We start from the raw sequence: 11653 nt of genomic DNA, 5'->3' as shown, positions 1-11653 counted from the left end.
AAGGAGTCTCCAAAAGGTGAAATAAAATGCTACTTTTAAATATAACCTCCTGGCACTAGTAAATGAGTCTAACCCAGACTCTCAAAGAACACAAAGACAAAGCAGTTAGGCCGCTTTTTAATGGCAAAGGGACACTAGGTTCCTAAGTGAATTTCTCAGACCTTGTTAATTCTTTTCACGCAGGAGAAAACCCTTAGATTTCAATGGAAAATAACTTTTGATTTACATACCATAATTTCTAAGACAGTGGAACAGGATCGTTTGCTCTGAATCTCATGTCCTTGGTGGATAGAAAAATGTTGCAAGAACTTTCAACTGACTGTCCTCACCATAAAACTTACTGAGTGTCCATTTTCTTCCTGGTTGGCCCGTTTTCTCTTATTCTCTGGTTCTTTCTCTGGATAGGTTCCTAGACTCCTAACTCCTACTCTCATCCCTCATACTCTCCTTGTTCCCCAGTGGTTCATCACTCCCTTTGACTTCCTAACAATCTCTCCCCTCATAATTGAAAGGGAATTTGGAGCACAAAATTTAGAAAAATTAAAACTATGTTGCTTTTGGCTTTTGGCTTGGAGGAGGCCAAACTGCACCTTTCTTGGGTGGTCCTGAATCTGGGTTCATCCCACAGCAGCCGCCTCCACCATGCCACGGAAGTTCCACCCAAACGAGGTCAAACTCGTATACCTGACGTGCACCAGTGGGGAAGTTGGTTCCACGTCTGCCCTGGGCCCCAAGACCGGCTCCCTGGGTCTGTCTCCAAAGAAGGTTGGTGATGACATCGCTAGATCAACCGGTGATTGGAAAGGTCTGAGGATTACAGTGAAACTGACCATTCAGAACAGACAGGCCCCCACTGAGGTGCTACCTTCTGCCTCTGCCCTGATCATCAAAGCCCTCAAAGAACCACCAAGAGACAAAAAGAAGCAAAGAAAAAATGAATAAATAAAATAAATTAAGCACAGTGAAAATACCACTTTTGATGAGATTGTTAACACTGCCTGACAGATGCAGCATCAATCTTTAGCTAGCTAGAGAACTCTCTGGAACCATTAAGGAGATCTTGGGGACTGCCCGGTCTGTGGGCTGCAATGTGGATGGCGGCCATCCTCATGACATCACAGATGACATCAACAGTGGTGCAGTGGAAGGCCCCGCTCATTAAGAACTACAAAGGAAAATATTTCAATTAAAGGGCATTTTACAACCAAAAAAAGCAACAACAAAAAAGCTGCATTGTTGCAGTTTGTGGTCTTACATTTAAAGTTTGTGTGTATTCTTTATTTTTCCTCATTTTTACACAGATCATATGAAAGCACCTTGCTTTTTGTTTTGTTTTTATTTTTTAACTTAGCCATATATCTTGGTAATCAGTCCATACCCATCCAGAAAGAACTTTCTTTTGCACAGCCTCAGACTATTACATTGCGTGGACAGTCCATAATTTTTTACCCAGACCACTACAGATAGGCAGTAAGGAAGGATGCTTCCAATTGTATGCTATTACACACAATTCTGCCGTGAATAACCTTGTTCGGATGTCATTTTGCACATGTGAGCATATGTTTGTAGCATAAATTCCTAGAAGTAGAATGGCTGGATTTAACAGCATGTGCATCTGTAAGTTTAATAAATATTGCAAAACTGTCCTTCTTAGAAGTCATACCCACAGAGATATGAGACTGCCCGTCTTGCTGTACTCTCACCACCCGGACTCCTCAGTGTTCTATTTTTCACAATTCTTCTGACGATTCTTATTTGTTTTTCCATATGAACTTTAGAATCCGTTTTTTGTCCCCGTCAGAAATCATGGAGAAATTTGTATTGGAATTGTATTAAATGTACCCGTATAGATTAATGTAGAGAGAATAGGTATCTTTATGATGTTGAGTCTCTTTACTTTGGTCAAGGTTTCATTTCTGTCCTCAGTAGCAATTAAATATTTTCTTCATAGAGAGCTCACATATTTTTTTTCTTAAGTTTATCCCTTGGTGTTTTTATTTTTATTGCATCTGACATCAATGGAATCTTTCCTTCTATTTCTTTTAAGTGGTTGCTGGTATACGAGTATATATGAAAGCTTTAATTTCTGTACCCAGTTTGTATCTCACCTCTTAACTGAATTGTAGTATTATTTCCATTAGAGTCATTTGGGTTTCCAATCATATTATGATTCAATAATGATAATTTTTTCTCTTTTCCATTTTATGTGCCTATTGTGGATTGAATGTTTGTGTCTGCCAATATTTTATGTGTTGAAGCCCTAACCCCTCCATGTGGATATATTTGGACATAGGGCCTCTAATGAAGTAATTCAGGTTAATTGAGGTTCAAAAAGTGGATGAGCCCTGATTTTATAGGATTGTCCTTGTAACAAGAGATACCAGAGAGATTTTTCTCTCTTTCTCACTTCACCATGTGAGAACATAGTGAGAAGGCAGCCATCTGCCAGCCAGGAAGAGTCCTTACCAGAAACTGACCCTACTGGCCCTTGATCTTAGACTTCTAACCTCCAGAACCGTAACAAAATACATTTTTGTTGTTTGGGCCACCCAGTCTATTGTTATGGCAGCCCTAGCACACTAATATAACATTTATCTTCTTTATTTTGTTAAATGTGTTGGCCAGTCAGAACCAGAACAATATTAAGTAAGTGATAAGTGAGGACGTCTTTCTTTTATTCCAAAATTGCAAGGGAATGTTTCAAGTATTTTTCATAATGCTGGTTTGGGGCTGATAAATATATAATCATGTTAAGAAAGGAAAGGAAACTGTTATTTTCATTTGTTTGTGGTATTATGTTGAAATTTAACAAAAGCCTTTTTAGCATCTGTGGCTTTTTCTCCTTAGATCTATTGCTGGAGTGGATTATTTTAACATCTTCTGATTTGTATCTCATGTATGTATTCCTAATGGATATCACACTTGGTGATAGTGTGTTATTCTTTTACTTCACTGTTGCATTGTGTTTGCTTATATCTTCTTTAGGATTTGCGTGTTGATGTTAATAAATGAGATCAGTCTATACTACAGTATACTACCAGCATACTGTTCTATCTATACTATACGATATTATATATATATATATATATATATATATATATATATATATATATATATATATTCAGACTGTTCCCTCTGGTGTGAGTTTTGGCAGATTATGTCTTTCAAAGAATTGGTTTATTTCATCGAAGTTTTCAAATTCGTGGGCATGGAATTGTTCATTTATTCCTTTGTTAGGCTTTTAATGTCCACAGGGTCTGTGGTGATGTTCTGTCTTTCATTTCTAGTTAGTAAGTTATTGCTTCTCTTTTTTTTCTCAATTAATCTGGCTACAGGTTTATTGATTTTATTCACCCTTTCAAAGAACTAGCTTTTGGTTTTATTGATTTTCTCTATTGATTTCTTGTTTTCAATTTCATTGACTTCTGCTCTAATTTCTATTATTTCATTTTTTTTCTGTTTACTTTGGATTTGATTTGCTCTGCTTTCCTACTTTCCTAAGGTGAAAACTTAAATTATTGATTTTAGATTTTTTTTCTTGAAAGGCAGTTCTCCTGGCAACAAATTCTCTCAATTTTTGTTTGTCTGAGAAAGTCTTTATTTGTCTTCCACTTTTGAAGGATAATTTCACAGTGTACAGAATTTTAGATTGGTGGGTTTTTGTTTTTCTCAACACTTTAAATGTTTCACTCCACTCTCTTCTAACTTGCATGGTGTCTGAGAAGACAGGTATATTTCTTATTTTTTCATCTCTAGAGGTAAGGTGTTTTTTCCCCTCTGGCTTCTTTCAAGATTTTTTTTTTTTAATCTTTGTTTTTATGCAGTTTGAATATGATTTGCCTTGATGTAATGTCTTTGGTATTTATTCTTCTTTGTGTTCCCTGGACTTCCTGGATCTGTGCTTTGCTGTCTGTCATTAATTTGGGGGAGATTCTTAGTTATTACTTCAAATATTTCTTCAATTCCTTTTTCTTTCCTTCTGGTATTCTCATTAAATATCTGTTATACCTTTTCTAGTTGTTCCATTGTTCTTGGATATTCTGTTCTGCTTTTTTCCAGCCTTTTTTCTTTGCTTTTCACTTTTGGAAGTTTCTATTGACATATCCTCAAGGTCAAAGGTTCTTTCCTTAGATGTGTCCAGTCTACTAACAAGCCTATTAAATGCATCCTTCATTTTTGTTGCAGCGTTTTCGGTCTCTAGCATTTAATTTTTATTCTTTCTTATAATTTCCATCTCTCTGCTTACATTATCCATCTGTTCTTGCATGTTGTCTACTTATTTTATTAGAGCCCTGAGCATATTAATCATAGTTGTTTAAAATTCATGCTCTGATAATTCCAACATCCCTGCCAATATCTGAGTCTGATTCTGATGCTTACTCTGTGTCTTCAAAGTGTGTTTTTTGCCTTTTACTATGCCTTGTAATATTTTGTTGAAAGGTAGATATGACATCCTGGGTAAAAGGAATGGTCATAATTAGTCCTTTAGTAATGCAGTGGTTAGGTGTGAGGGCAGGGAATGTGTTCTATACTCCTATCATTAAGTCTCTGTCTTTTGGTGAGTCTGTGCCTCTGAAGTGTGACTTCACCAGTTTTTTGTTGTTTTTTTTCCTCTCTTTGGTGGCATGGGATGGCTAGAGGGAGTTGGGTTGGGTATATTCCTTCCCCATGTGGAAGGCTAGAGGGCACTGGTGTTGGGCGTTTCTTTCCTCCGTGTGGGTTTGTGTCTGATAGTGCCCCAGCAGGTGAGGCTCTGGTTAAAAAGTTTCTCCTGACAGCAGGCCTTGTTAAGAAGGACAGAATGTTCTGGGTGTATTTCAAACTGGTTACTTTCCCCATAACTCAAACATGAGGGGAGTTTTCTCCAATCCTCACTGTGAACACCTGGTGAAACTTCTGGAGTTAAAACTCACAGAAGACAACAGTGTGAGAGTGAATCCCCACCCCACCCCCAATCCATGACTGGGATCCCCCTGGAGTTTTTCTCTCTCAGGTTTCTTCATCCTGAGCCTCCAGCAATTTGTCAGTTACAGTTCAGGTTTTTCTACTCTGGTACTGTTCCCCTAGAGGTTGCTGCTTGGGGCATTCTATCTGGTAATTTGTGATTCTCTGTATGTCTGTCTGCCTCTCCAACTTGGGGGCTGCAGTTTCCCTTACGATCTTACCTCTCTGACCAAAGAGAGCTGTTGTTTCTTTTCAGTTTGTTGAGCTTTCTACTTGTTGCCAGGACAGAGTGTAAACTTCTAAGCTCCTTTACATGCTGTACAGGAAACTGGAAGTCCTTATGCCAGTATTTAAAAGTCAGTTTAGAAGTAATAATCATTTCATCCTCACAAAACACCTCTTAGATAAATCAGCATGACTCTGATGTGGTGGTGGAAACACAACTGACACAGAGAGGTGAATCAGGTTACCCAAGGCTGCACAGCAGGCTAGAGCTGAGCAGGGATTAGAGATCTGGAAAGCCCGATTCCCACTGTTGTGTGCACATCACACTGCCTGTAAAGAAATTAGCTAACAGCTAAACCAGATAAATGTGCCTGAAGGGAGCCACTTGTGGCTGCCAGGCTTGGCCTCTTGTGCACAGTCAGTAAGCCAAGGATCCAAAAGCCAGAGCCTTTTGTACAAACCTCATCACGAGAACCCAGCCCTGAGAGGCTATCTTTGGTGGTCATCACAGTGATTATCCATTGCATTTATATGGTTCCTCCTCAGTTTTTGACATAATTTTTGTAATTTAGCTCAGACATTCCTCTCAACCGTACTAGGATGCTGTGAAATATATATATTGTTCTGTTGTTTTAAACATTGGAGAGCCAAGGAGGTCAGTAACCCAGCACTGGGAGCTGAATCTGCCCTAATGAGTATGAGGAAACAGGCAGAAGGCCTGGTCTTTAGATGAACCAGAAGGTGATCCCTGAGGTGAGGTCCAAGTAGGACAGACAGCATCACGCTGGCAGGGGTCAAGGTGGAGACACAGTATAGATAAGGAACTGTGCAACTCTTGGTTACCAGTAGATGGGAAGATCCAGTCTATGAGAGTCTAAGCCTAAGTAAATATCAAGACTTTATTACTTCTGTATCCTCTGTGTCTTGCACAAAAGACACCCAGGAAATGCTTAAAGAATGAATGAATGATTTTCTGCACACTGCTGTCATTTTACTACTCCCTCTTAGGGGAATAAATGGTTACTAAGCCCTTATTCAGTTAAGGATTAGATAGATGCTTTCAAGTAGTTTATTTAATTTGCAAAACATCACTGTAAAGATTTTTTTGTTTTATCTATTCCTTACCAAACAAAGTCTAAATGCCTCTGCCTGATAGTACCATGTTTCCCCGAAAATAAGACCTAGTCGGACAATCAGCTCTAATGTGTCTTTTGGAGCAAACATTAATATAAGACCCAGTCTTATTTTACTATAAGACCGGGTCTATAATATAATATAATATAATATAATATAATATAATATAATATAATACCGGGTCTTATATTAATGTTTGCTCCAAAAGACGCATTAGAGCTGATTGTCCGACTAGGTCTTATTTTCGGGGAAACACAATAGCTACCTCTATAATCTCTCACTCTTATTAATTTTCCATGTGCTCTGGTGCTCCTACTCGTCATTCTGTTCTTTCCCACCTGGTCTGGTACATATTTCTTTGTCCCCCTTTCTAAAAATCCTTTTATTCTTTATGGTGCAGATCAAGTCCCACCTCCTCTATGAAGCCTCCTTTGATTACCTTGGCCCTCACTGAACTTCTGTTTTGAATCTTTCACCCAGAAAGTTGACATCATATATTTTATTCTCGTTTTTCTCCTGCGTTATTGAGTTATTTCATGTACATGCCATGTTTGATGAATTACATTGTAAGTTATTTGAGGATAGAGCTTGTATGTAGTGGCTAGCATAGATCCAGGCACACAATGGGAGCTCAAGGAGGAGCTTTTAATGGATTGGTTGATTAATTTTAAACATGTGGCTGGAGAAGCCACCTTTTACCTTCACTATTTGGAAATTTCCTGGAAGACATGTAATATTAGGGGCACAGTATGCTTGGCCATGAGTAAGGTATTAAAAAGTCCTTCACAACACCCAATGAAGCATCCTCCTGTTTCTTCCTGTCTCAGTCTTCTGCCCCTGTCACTATTCAGATCGACCCCCACACAGGGCCCCCGGCTTCGCTGGCATCCCACACTATGGGTCTCCTCCAGTCTTCTAACTTCATCAGCTGCCATCAGCTGCTCTTGGGTATCCCTGCTCACTCACCTCTGAGTCGTTGCCCTGAGCTAGAACCATACACCCAAGTATTCTTTGCTACAGTGGTCATCCAGCAACATAGCCAAGAAATTACAGAAATTTTATAGAAATTAAACTAGAGCTATGAACATTAGTGGTAAAAAGTAGCAACAGAATTATGTCATTGTGGCAGTCTACAAGTTATCTCCTAAAATCCCTCCTTCCCTTCTTCCTGGGCACATAGCTGGATTACAGTTCCCGGTGTTCCTTGGGGAAGTGGAGCCATGTCGCTAACTTCTTTCCAATGATGTGAGTAGAAATGCTATACACCCTGTGTAAGCCTGGCGCATAAAAATTCTTCTGTGTTCTTCCACATTCTATCTGTGGGCTGGAAGTGTGGCCCTAAGGGTTCGCAGAGCCCCAGGGTTTAAGAAGCCTGTGTCCCTTAACCACCTTGGGGAAATGACCTGCCTTAAGCAGTTATGAGAAATAAACTTCTATTATGTTTGAGCCATTATAGATTAGGGGTGTATTTGTGGTAGCAGTTCAGCCTATGCTAACTAATGCATCCATAAAGTGAATGAAAGCAAGTAGCACCATTACTCAGAGTTTATCCAACTCCAGAGAAGCATATAATTGCAAAGGAAAATATATTTGCCTAATAACAAAAGGGGGGAAAAACCCTAGGTGAATGTGAATTATATTTGTACAAAATAGGATGGAAAAACTTTGTGTGATGAAAAGTTCTTATGGCAAAGACCTGGGTTTGTAAATATAACAATCTCAGTGTGAACTATTATTGCCCAGGGGTTGAAAAAATATTCCTTGTGGACAAATTCCTTGTTAATGTATGGGCCTGACACCTACTATGTGTACAATAAATGCTTGTTAACTCCAATCAAATCAAGGGAGTTAAGGGTCTCAACTCCAGCCCATTTTTAGAAATGGAACATAGCCAATTGAGGGCCAGACTTTAAAACAGATAGTAGCAAAATCAAATGTCCAGAAAAGGGAAGGGAATCAAAGGTAGGAAGGTCTTGAAACCATGTCAGATGAGGACCACTAAGGGATGTAAATATCTAACCTAGAGTAGTGTGTGTGTGTGGTGTGTGTGTGAGAGAGAGAGAAAGAGAGAGAGAGAGAGAGAGACCAACCGAGGGAGGGAGAGATGGGGGGGGGGGCTTTCTAAAGAGGGAAAGAGAGAGAGAAAGAGGGTAGGAGGGAAGGGTAGTGGGAACCATACTGCCTTGTAGTAATTTGAAGAGTTGTCATGGGGAAGAGGAGCTGTGTTCCATATCACTTACAAGGTAAAACTGGAACTGAACTCCTGCTTTATATAAGAAGACCTTTCCAACAAGTACAGCTGCTGGACAACAGAACAGGCTGCCTTGGACAAAACTAAGCTTCCCCTTAGAGGAAGTGCTTTATCCAAAGCTGGCTGCTGCCAATTGGAGCTATTGTAGAAGGTTATCCTGCAGTGGGTGTAAGATTGGACAGGGAAGGTCCCTTCCAACGGTTCCAGGACCCTCTGAGAGATAGTCTTCAAGAAACTTGCATTAATAAGACGTTTTGGAGATGTTCTGATCTGGGATCACCTGTCTAATCATCTCTGTGCCAACGCTCAGTCTTTCCCACAAGAACTACTCTTTGGCTGGTTGCAAGAGGAAGGGGCAAAGGAGGTCTAGGAGAAAGGAAGCCTCATGCTAAGTCACAGAATTGAAGATCTAGGTATTTTATTCAAAGTCTAGTTTGGGGGGAGAGGAGAGCAGCTGATAGACACAGACAAAGCCCATAGCCCCTCAATATTGCCCTTACAAAATTACACCAGTGTAGTGGAACTTTTAGTCCAGAATACCAACTGGAAAGACGAAGCCAATTGATCACCCACATCTTATAGGTTTTGAGAGATCAATACCTGGTGAGAAGGAAGAAAAGCTAACTTTACCATATGGGTTTCTCATGAAGATTGGGCCTACTGAGAGACTAGGGATGGGAGGCCCAAAGAGGAGAGTATGAGGGCTGGGGTGTCAGGGTATTGGGGAACTGCGGGGGTGGGAGGACGGGTGGGGAAGAGTTTTACCTCTTTTGCAGTTTAGCCTGGGGCCTTGGAGTATCTCTGAGATGATGACATTGTTTGCCAACACCATTCTCTGGGATGTCAGGACTTGTTTATAAGCTGCAAACAGCCTTCTGCAACACAGCCCAGTCTTTCCCGTCTAGGCCAGTCTGGTCTCCTCTAGTTCAAGCCTGGGTCTCCTCAAACCTCCCTCCAGGCGAAAGAAGGGAGAAGGAAAAGAAGGATACTATCTGTGCTCAGTATCTTCCCATGAAGAAAAGCTATCCAGCTGTCCATTGTCATATGAGTTCCACCTACCCCCTCCTCACAATTTATCCTTTCCATGTCCAATATGATTACCCCATAATTTCTCTGTCAGGAGAGTTCTGGAACCCACCCACAAAGAATCCTTGCCGGCTGGCTCTTAAATATCCAGAAACCTAACAAAGCGTACAGAATAATACAGAAACCTAAGAAGGAGTACAAGATAGGCACTAAAGCAGCCCGAGGGGAAATTATGGCAAACTACAGTGTCAAGGAAGGCTCCACAGAGGAAAAGGAAATGAACTTGAGTCTTGAAGCATGAGCAGGACTCAGTTACATAAAGAGAAGGCAAGGGAACTTCAGGTTGGAGAGACTGTACAGGGGGAAGAGAATGTAAAAGAGTATGTTAGGGGGCAATGTGTGGGAGAGTCAGACTGGATGGATCTATGAAGGGAACTGAATGCTCAGTGCAATACTTGTTACAACCTTTGGCTTCCGTGCACCATTCCAACTCTACCTGTGATTGTGTGGGAGTCGCTCGCCAGGAGTGAGCATTCCATGGTTGAGGCTGGTGATTTGGTTTATCTGCAAAGAATCTGGCAAAACCTCTCATGAAATTTTCAGATCAAATGGAGAAAAGTTGACTGGATAAAAGCATCGTTAAATAAATTTACAGCTGGTTCAATCACTGGACCAAAATTTTACTTCTCTCTTGCGCTCAAAGCTGCCGCTGCACATGTTAGTCCCACCTCTGTGACTGACCCTTCACTTAGTAGAAGTGATAGTGAGTTCTTAACAATAAGGCAGCTCACACCCAGATCAGAGTACACCTGGAGTTTCCCGAGGTCTGAGCTGTCATAGAAAATGTACTTGTTGGCTTTAAAGGCAATCAGTTTTCCCTAGGGCCGAGTATATGCCATGAAAATACATGGTTCTGTATGTTGCACATAGTACACCGGACCCTTGTGCTTTCCAGTTCTAGAGTAGAGAGAACTTTTCTTCAAATTGGCATTTGGGTATGCTACACCACATAAATACATCTATGTTTCCATTTAGACCAGCTCATGTGGTGAGAAAAAGAAGTTCAAATGCCAATGCCCCACATAATAATGTTCTTGCCACTGAAAAATATGAATTATGGTATATTTTCCTACTAATACTCACCGACTAGCACAGTCATCGTGATTGACCTACATGTAGCATTCCGTGTGAAATCCATGCAAATGAGGAGACAACAATGGAAAGATAGAGAATAGACAACTGGTCATAGGAGGAAAGGAATGGTGGGAGATGTCTTTTGCAATTCATCAAGACACAAATAGAGACAGCTTCTTGTTTTTTAATAAAGGCAGTGGATCTCCTGAGAAATAATTAAAAATGAAAAGGAATATGTAATCTAAAGAATGACCTAGAAATGTGGAAAATCAAAACGTACCAAGTCAGCAGAGTCCAGCACATAAAATTGTGAAGTGCTAAGGCATCTTTAGCATTATTTTGAAAGGTTGAGAGTAGCTTTCCTGGTGGGTCTTGAAGAATAAGTACCCAACAGTATTCTGACCTGGAAGTCAAAGTAAGGAGATTTAAGTACTCTTGAAATCCCTTCTCTGCCCAGCTCCTCAGGATTTCCACTTGAGTTAATGGGATAGGAGTGTAGAAACTGTGGATGATCAAGGAGAGACCTCCTTTCTAAAAGACAGATGTTTCCGTGGGCAAGACGAGGCTGCCACAGAGCTGTAACCTGCCAGTCTGGGGAGGTTGTCTGTGACAGAAACTATCTGACAATTTGATTGGGAATTTCTCCCCAAAGGGGGTAACATCCTGGCTTTTATTTTTTTATTATTATTTTTTAAGTTCGTAAAGCAGCAGCAATAATTCTTTCCTAAAGGAAAGTTGCCATTTTTGTTAGCCTGGGCTTTGAACTGACTTTCTCTCTAATCCTTCTGGCATAGATTTGTTGCTTAGTTAATGAAGAGGGTCAACATGTTGAATGAGAGAGAAGAGCACAAGAGAAGACCCCCTTGAGATAGGAATCAGAGGCTTGTCTTTGTTAGTCACATGCTGATGGTACACAGGACCCACTAGAGTGTATAGGGT

General features: G+C 40.4%; 1 pseudogene; it reads left to right on the top strand.

Annotated features, from left to right (window-relative positions):
• Positions 1-627: 627 nt before the first annotated feature.
• On the top strand, positions 628-1162 carry LOC141567887 (large ribosomal subunit protein uL11 pseudogene; annotated as a pseudogene).
• Positions 1163-11653: the final 10491 nt, after the last annotated feature.

Source organism: Rhinolophus sinicus, linkage group LG01 (assembly GCF_036562045.2).
Source record: "Rhinolophus sinicus isolate RSC01 linkage group LG01, ASM3656204v1, whole genome shotgun sequence".
Taxonomy (NCBI): domain Eukaryota; kingdom Metazoa; phylum Chordata; class Mammalia; order Chiroptera; family Rhinolophidae; genus Rhinolophus; species Rhinolophus sinicus.
Note: the sequence above shows the minus strand (reverse complement) of the source record. Positions and strands in the feature narration are given on the sequence as shown.